Source organism: Mastomys coucha, unplaced genomic scaffold (assembly GCF_008632895.1).
Source record: "Mastomys coucha isolate ucsf_1 unplaced genomic scaffold, UCSF_Mcou_1 pScaffold14, whole genome shotgun sequence".
Taxonomy (NCBI): Eukaryota; Metazoa; Chordata; class Mammalia; order Rodentia; family Muridae; genus Mastomys; species Mastomys coucha.
Genome location: NW_022196896.1, coordinates 19,998,600 through 20,007,479, shown reverse-complemented (window position 1 = coordinate 20,007,479; position 8,880 = coordinate 19,998,600). Strand labels below are relative to the sequence as shown.

The window sequence follows — 8,880 nt, the reverse complement described above, 5'->3', positions numbered from 1 at the left end:
CAAAAGAAAAGAACCACAGAAACATAATCCTACCACTAACAACAAAAATAACAGGAACCAACAATCATTTATGTTTAATATCTCTCACGATCAATGGACTCAATTCCCAATAAAAAGACAGACTGGATATGTAAACAGAACCCAGGATTGTGTTGCATGCAGGAAACACACATCAGTGACAAAGACAGATACTACTCAGACTAAAAGGCTGAAAAAAATTTCCAAGCAAATGGTCCAAGCTGGAGTAGCCATTCTTTTTGTTGTTAACGAGCTCACATTTAATAAGTCTAAAATCATTCTCAGCACATGGCATTTACACAGGCATCTGTGGAAACAGATTCATTATAACAGGTTATAGTTTTAAAAAGTCATAGATATTGTGAGTTCAGTATAAACTGGTGGACAGCAAGTTATTTCCTTTTGATTAATCAGCCTCAGTGTCACCGCAGAATAAAGAATGTAGCTGAAGAAAGCATTATTGGTCACTTGTATAGGACAGTGTTGTCCCTATAATTTGAAGCTTTCTGAATGGATGGTTCAGGTCTGATCCAACTGTAAAATGATTCTTCAATGAATAGACTATGTGGGAATTGTATAAAGTGTCATTAACTTCCATCATTAATAACTTACCGAGAACTAAATCACTGTAGTTAAAATAACCTGCTTCTGAGTCCCCATGCCTGTGCACACAGCCTAGAAGTCCTGGACATCTCATGTCCAGGGCATGCCAATACAGTCCAAGAGAAACTTTGGCTTTAGGAATGAATCATAGATATTAAATGAATGGCTTTAACCATAATTAAGTGTACAGTGTGGGGGAGAGTGTGCTTCAAATAGTCTGGGCAGTGAGGGTAGCAGATCACTCCTGCTACCAACAGCTGCAGACATTAGTTTGCACATGACAAGACAATGAAGGAAAGCAGTCCCTTTCAAAAAAGCTTGAAAAAAAATGTTCACAGTATGTTGTATCAACAGAATGTCTTTATGACAATTACATGAAAAGATCCATGAACCTCAGGACTCTCTTTGTATCCTGTAAAAAACAAGCATTTACATTACTCATGATTTATACTAATTTTTTTTAAAAAAAATTAATTGTACACTTTCCCCTCAGACAGGATAAATTGCCAGAGTGTACAACCTAACACCATCATCCGAGTAGTCCCCAAAGGGAATAGGGCTTAAAAACAAACAAACAAGCAAACAAACAAAAACAACAAAAGCTTTCTGGAGATTTAAGTGCCTTTTACTTGCTGTTATAACCAGCAAGTGCTAGCAGTAATAAAAATGGAGAAGGGTCTGACAGGTCTACCTGGGTAAGCTGACAAGCACACATTATAGTTTCAAAGGAAGGTTATGTACACTATGTTACAAGTCCCAGATAATGTCAAGTGACATCTATTTCTTTACTTGCTTTGTGACCGTGTCCCATGGTGGTGTGACATCCCATAATATTGGGCTTCTTTTTCTCTGCAGCTTTAAAATCTGAAAGGAACACATGAGGGTTTCATCCACACTCATCATGGTGCCTGTATTGTCAAACTTGTCACAGCAGTTGGGTATAGAAAACTGAGTGACTAACTGCCCTTGCAAAAATCTCATACCCTTCTTTGACCATCTGATGGGCTCTACATATAAGATACAAATCATGCTTATGGAGAAATTTTGGAACTACATCTGTACCAAATGTGAAGGACACTCCTCTGTCACTCTCACCCCAGCCTAAGACATCTTTATCAGGGTCAGACCACAAAGAAGACCTTGATCTGGCACATCAGTGAGTCTTATAATTTGCTGACTCTGCTCCATAGATTGAAGATCTGGTGAGAAACCCCCATGACAGCAGAATATCTTCTCATCCATGATGGCTGCTATTGGTAAGCACTCAAAATAGTCTGGGAACATTTTCCACAGCTTAATATTGTATCTTCTTTTACATTTATTATAAAATTTATAGATTCTATTGATGCTGTCACACTCATGATTCCCTCTGAGAAGAAAAAAGTTCTCCAGATACTTGATTTTGTAGGCTAGCAGGGGGCAGAATGTCTCTAGTGACTGTTTGCCCCTGTCTACATAGTCCCCAAGAAACAAACAGTTGCTTTCTGGACAGAAACCATCATATTCAAACAGAAGGAGCAAAACACTACTTCCTGTGGATGTCACCACATATCTTGAGTAGTGCTTCAATTTCTAAAAGGATAGGCTGACTAAGGAAGATCTTCAGAGACTTCAGACAGTTTTCAAATTTCATTCTCCTGGAGCTGGCCATTCTTGCTTGGCTTGAACCTTCTCACTTCTTGCATCCATTGGATGATACTGTAGATGTTAAGTTTACAGGTATCCACCATTGCTGTCTGTCCACCAACCCTCCCTCAGCTTATGCCCCAGTCTCACTTGTCCTTCTTCCTCACTTCTCAAGCTCCAGGAGGGAGTGGTGGTGGTAGTGGTGGCAGTAGCAGCCTTGGCACTCCCCCAATACCCCTGTTCCCAAGCTGCCCAGTTCCTGGTTTCCTCCTCCTCTTGCCATTGGAGCCAGGAGAAGAACAAAATGCTAGTGTAGTCATTCTAATATCCAAAACAATAGATTTTCAACCAGAAGTTATCAAAGAGATGGGGAAGGACACTTCATATTCATCAAAGGAAAAATCCACCAAGATGAACTCTCAGTTCTGAACATCTATGCCCCAAATGCCAGGGCACACACATTTGTAAAAGAAACTTTACTAAAGCTCAAAACACACATTGATCCTTACACAATGACAGGGGGAGAATTCAAGACCCCACTCTCAGCAATGGCCTCATCATGGAAAGAGAAAATCAACAGAGACAAAGCGAAACTAAGAGAAGTGGTGAATCAAATAGATTTAACAGATATCTACAAAACATTTCATCCTAAAAGAAGAGAATATACCTTCTTCTCAACACCTCATGGTACATTCTCCAAAATCAAACATATAACTGGACACAAAACAAGCCTCAACATATACAAGAAGATTGAAATTATCCCATGCATTCTATCAGATCACCAGAGACTAAGATTGGCCTTCAATAACAATAAAAACAACAAAAAGCCCATATACTCATGGAAACTGAATAAATATCTACTCAATGATAACTTGGTCAGCAAAGAAATAAAGAAATACATTAAAACGTTCTAGAAATTAGTGAAAATGAAGGCATAGCATATCCAAACTTTTGGGACACAATGAAAGCAGTGCTAAGAGGAAATTCCACAGTACTGAGCACCTTCATAAAGAAATTTGTTTTTACATAGTTTAATTTTGTGGCTATGAAAAATATTACTTATTTTACTTCAGCTTCTTTTTTTTATTATTGGATACTTTATGTATTTACATTTCAGATGTTACCCTTTTGCTGTTTGCCCTCTGGAACCCCTCTCTCCCACCTGCCTTTGTCCTGGCTCTATGAGGATGCTCCCCCTCCCACTGAACCACTCCCACCTTACCACCCTGGCATACTCCTACTCTGGAGAATCCAGCCTTCATAGGCACAAGGGCTTCTCCTCTTATTGATGCAAGACAATGCCATCCTCTACTACATATGCATCAGGAGTCATGAGTCTCTCCATGTATACTCCTTGGTTTGTGGTTTAGTCCCTGCGAGGTCTAGGGGCTATGGTTGGTTGATCATGGTGTTCTTTCTATGGGGTTACAAAGCCCTTTAGCTCCTTCAGTCCCTTCTCTAACTACTCCATTGCAGACCCTGTGCTCAGTCCAATGGTTGATTGAAAGCATCCACTTGTGTATTTGTCAGGCACTGGGAGAGCCTCTCAGGAGACAGCTATATGAGGCTCCTTTCAGCAAGCATTTCTTGGCATCCACAATAGTGTCTGGGTTTGGTGTCTGTATATGAGATGGATCCCCAGGTGGGACAGTCCCTGTATGGCCTTTCCTTCAGTCTCTGCTTCATTCTTTGTTCCTGCATTTCCTTTAGACAGGAACAATTCTGTGTTAATATTCTTGAGATGGGTGTGCTTTTCCTCTGCAATTCTTTATGTAGAGTGGGTAGTGTACATTTTTACTTCTCTAAAGCTAATATATTACATTTATTTGTAACTGCAGACAAAGTAGGGAAAAAAGAGTATTTTTTCTTTTTTGTTTTTCTTTTTTTTAGTTTCTTATCTAACACCTTATTGTAGAAAGTTGTCCAAGATTAAAATTCAGCTCTATCTACTTAGATTACATTTCAGAACCTGCTCCATAAAAAAGTTATAAGCTAGGCAGTATGGACTCTGCACTGGAGATAGGATTAAGTATGGACAACAATCACTTACTCATGAGCAAAATATTCTTTGCCCTTATGAGACAACAGATATTTTTTTCTACTGATTATTCAAAAGTATCATAGACACTGTTTCTGTGAGTGTGTGTGTGTGTGTGTGTGTGTGTGTATGTGGTTGTATGTGGTGTTTGTGAATATGTGAATATGTGTATGCACATGTGTGTGCATGCATAGTGTATATGTGTATGTATGTATGTATGTATGTATGTATGTATGTAGAGGCACAGCGATAGAGATAGAGAGAGGTGGGAGATATAGAGAGAGATGGAGGTTGAGATTGAAATGGACAGATAGATAATTATACAACTTCTATATGGCACAAAGAAAATTGAAGGCCATGCATTTATAATTCTCAATAGTTCTTGGGTTAACATAGATATTCACTTTATAAGTCTATGCTTTATGGATTTTTATTTTTCATTTTTATTACATCAATCAACAGCTTTAATAAATATTCTCTGACAGAACAAAGAGCATGAGATTTTTTATTAATTCTTAAGAGAATTTTAAGCAGTACATTTTAGTAATACACATGTACCTCCTCCAGGTATTACCATATCCATACTTACGTCCCTGTATTTCAACTTTGAATCTCTACACACTCTATTTTCTTATTAATTTATTGAAAATATCTTTTAAAATTACATTTATTTTTGCATTTTGATTCATTCTTGCATCTTTCAGATGAAGCCTATCTTTAGAGGATGATGTTTTGATGTGTTCTTGGATACAGTTTGAGAATATGTCATTGAATATTTTATGTATCAATGTTTTTGATGAAAGTTAGTCTTAAATTATCTTTCCTTGTTTAGTATATGGTTTGGGTATTAGTGTAACTGTGGCCTCATAAAGTAAATTGGACAATGTTCCATCTGTTCTTATCTTGTGGAATAATTTCAGGAGTATTGACATTATTTTTTCTTTGAAAGTCTGGTAGAATTCCATGTAAAAACAGCCTAGACTTGGCTATTTTTTTAATTGTGAGACCTTTGATGATATCTATTAATATAATGGTTATAGATCTAATGAAATTGTTTATTAGATCTCGATTTAGCTTTGGTAAGTGTTACCTATTGAGAAAAATATCCATTTCAGTGGTATTTTTTCAATTTTTTGTATTATATGGTTTTAAAAATATGTCCTTATTATTCTCTTGACTTCCTCAATGTCTGTCGTTATATCCTTCCTTGTCATTTCTAATTTTGTTGATTTTGGCTCTTAGACTTTTAATTAGTTTGTATAAGGACTTATTTATCTTGCTGATTTATCACTCAAATAACTCTTTGTTGATTCTTTGTGTTTTTCTGTTTGTTTCTATTTTGTTGATTTCAGCCTTCATTTTGACTATTTTTGGATTCTATTCATCTTTCTGTTGCTTACTTCTTTTTGTTCTAGAGCTTTCAAGTATGCTGTTAATTTTCTCTTATGAAATTTTTCCAAATTTTTATGTAGGCAGTTAGTTCTATTAACTTTCTCCTTAGAACTGCTCTCATTGCGTCAAAAAAGTTTTGGTATGCTATGAACCACTTACATTGAATTCTAGAAAGTTTTTGTTTCATTTCTTTACTTCTGTCTTGACCCATTTTCTTTCAGTATAGAGTTGTCAGTTTCTATGAAATTGTAAAATTTCTGTTCTTATAAATAAACTGAAAGATCATAATCTTCTCATTAGATGTTGAAGAAACCTTTGAAAAGAATCCATCCCCTATTCATGATGAAAGTACTGGAAAAATTAGGATGTAAGGGACATACCTAAATGTAACAAAGTCAATTTGCAGCATGCCTATAGACAACATCAAATGTAATGGAGAGAAGATAAGTGCAATTCTACTAAAATCAGGAAAAGACATGGTTACCCATACTCTCAATATCTATTCAATATAATACTAGAAGTTTTAGCTAGAACTGTAAGACAACTGCAGGAGATCAAATGGTACAAATTCCAAAGGAAATGCCATGGCATTGTCATTTGAGCATGATATGACACTATACTTAAATGACTCAAAAAATGCCACTATGGTACTCCTACACCTGATAAACACTTTCAGCAAAGTAGCTGGATAAAAGATTAAGTTTTAAAAAAATAAGTGGCTTTCCTATATACCAATGCCAAATGGATTGAGAAATAAATAAGAGAAATAACACCCTTCATAGTAGCCACAAATCATATAAAATACCCTTGGAGCAATGTTAACTCAGCAAGTAAAAACTTTTATGACAAGAACTTTAACTCTTTGAAGAAAGAAATATAGGATAGTATGACAAGATGGAAAGAATTCCATGTTCATGAATCAGTAGGATTAATATAGTAAAAATGGCCATCTTATCAATAGCAATTTCAGATTCATCAAAATCATTATCAAAATTCCAACACAATTCCTTACAGATCTTGAAAAGACAAATTTCAATTTCATTTGGAAAATTATGCAACCCCATGATAGCTAAAACAATTCTGAACAATTAAAAAAAAACACTACTGGAGCTATCACTATGCCAGATTTTAAGTTTTACTACAGAGCTATAATGCTAAAATCCCAATGGTATTGGAATAAAAACAAACACATTAATCAGCTGAATCAAATTGAAAACCCATACATAAATTCATATACCCATGGACACCTATTTTTAATGAAGAAACTAGAAATGCACACTGAAAAATGAAAGCATCTTCAAAAAAGATGCTAGTCAAACTTGATATCTGCATTTAAATGAATACAAAAATCTATATTTATAATTCCACACAAAATTCAAGTTCAAATGGAATAATGATTACATCATAAAACCAGACAGACTGAAGCTGGTAGGGACAAAAAGTGAGACACAATCTTGAATGCATTGGCACAGGAGACAACTTTATGGTCATAACACTGATAACTCATACCTTAAGGTCAACAATTAATAAACAGGACCTCAGAAGACTAAAAATCTTCTGTAAGGCAAATGACACCATCAGTGGGACAAACATGCAGCCTACAGAAGAAGAAAAGGCTTTTAGCAATTCAATATCTGAGAGTGGTCCAATAACCAAAATATGTAAATAACTCAAGAAATTAAATATCAAAACCATTTTGAGATTCCATCTTTCAACTGTTGGAATGGTGAAGATCAATAACATAAGTGACAGCATATTCTGGTGAGGATGTAGAGCAAGGGGGAATGCTCCTTCATTTCTGGTGGGAATGTAAGTATATACAGCAACTATGAGAAACAATATGACAGTTTCTAAGAAAATTGGAAATAGTTCTACCTCAAGAATAAGCTGTAGCTCTCTGGGTGTTTACTGAAAGGATGCTGCATCCTACCACAAAGGTACATCCTCCACCATGTTCAGTGCAGCTTTATTTGTGATAGCTAGAATCTGGAAATAACCTAGATATCCTGCAACTGAAGAATGAATAAAGAAAAATGTGATACATTTGCAAAATGGAGTATTCTCAACAGTTTAAAAAAAATGAAACCATGAAATTTACAGGCAAATTTATGGAACTAAGAAGGATGATCCTGAGTGAGAATCAGAAAAATAAATGTGGTTATGTACTCACTTTTAAGTAGATATTTGCTTTGAAGTAAATGATAAGCTATTACCCACAGACTCAGAGATGTTAGATGAAGAAGAGTGCCCTAGTGGGGATATGTGGTCCTCTCGAAAGAAGGGAAATAGAATAAATTTTATAGGTAGACTAAGAGCAGGTAGACAACAATGAGAATAGAAGGTTGCTCATAGAAAATTGACAGCAAGGCCCCATGGCTGAGGACAATAGCCACACAGCTCATTGAATATAAAGAGGCTTGGCTAATGCTTACATGGAGCCTTCTTCCCTATAGTTCTAGACTCTTTTGTAGGAGATGATTCTCTACAGGTTATAGAAAGAGAAACTTGTACACAAACCCCTCAAACTACAGTCTGTCTTACCTGCAATTCCTGGGCCAATGGTTGTGAAGAACTTGTGGGTGTGCTCAACCAATGTTTGTTTTAACTTTAGGCCCATGCCAAGAGAGGGAACTGATGCTCGACACTTCATGGATGATTAGGAACTAAGGACTGAATAGCCCAGAGACCTAGGGTAGAACAAAAGAGGTTTGGAAATAAATAAAATGATTCCCAATAATATCCTGATAGACTCATAGATTGGTGGTTTGTCTGGTCATCATAAGAAAGAATTCTCCAGCAGCAAATGAAAGTAAGTGTAATATCCTACACACTACTTTCTGTGGAAATAAGGTCTAAATTGAAGTTCTCCATTGGATTCTGCCCCTAGGAGCTAAGCGATCTGAGTGCAGAAGGGGAAGGGATCCTAAGAGTCACAGGGGATAGAAATCAAGAGAACATATCTCATTGAATCAGTTAATCAGGTCATATATGGGCTCACAGAGACTGAAGAATCAAGCACAGGGCCTACTCCAATTCCTCTGCATATATGTTTGGCTCTTAGCTTGGTGTCTTTGTGTAACTCTTAATAGAAGTGTATATGACTTGTATTTGGTTGTTGTCTTATGGAGGTCTTTTCTGTCAGAATGGCTAGGATAAAAAACTCAGGTGACAGCAGATGCTGGAGAGGTTGTGGAGAAAGAGGA

At 36.3% G+C, this 8,880-nt stretch overlaps 1 pseudogene; it reads right to left on the bottom strand.

The window, feature by feature from the left end:
* Nucleotides 1-482: 482 nt before the first annotated feature.
* Nucleotides 483-2,351, bottom strand: LOC116089003 (annotated as a pseudogene).
* Between the last annotated feature and the right edge of the window lie 6,529 nt (nucleotides 2,352-8,880).